This window comes from Cystoisospora suis (genome assembly GCF_002600585.1).
Source record: "Cystoisospora suis strain Wien I chromosome Unknown contig_2138, whole genome shotgun sequence".
In the NCBI taxonomy this organism is placed as follows: domain Eukaryota; phylum Apicomplexa; class Conoidasida; order Eucoccidiorida; family Sarcocystidae; genus Cystoisospora; species Cystoisospora suis.
Genome location: NW_027154937.1, coordinates 1 through 241, shown reverse-complemented (window position 1 = coordinate 241; position 241 = coordinate 1).

Here is a 241-nt window from a genome sequence, read left to right as displayed (position 1 = left end):
AACTTACAAGAGCAACCGTGTTCCAAGAACAGACAGACATCGGACAAAGCGAGGCTGACACGGAGCCACGCCCACATACACAAGTCAGGCAAGAGGGAGGATCGACAGCGCGCCAACAATCAAGGTATGGACTACGGGAGTGCAACAAGGACAAAAGAAATACCTCCCCGTACGTGTTTTGGTAAGAGAGGAAGGAGTGTTTTTCTCAAGCGGGCAGGGGTGTCAGGAAGGTACTTCCTGA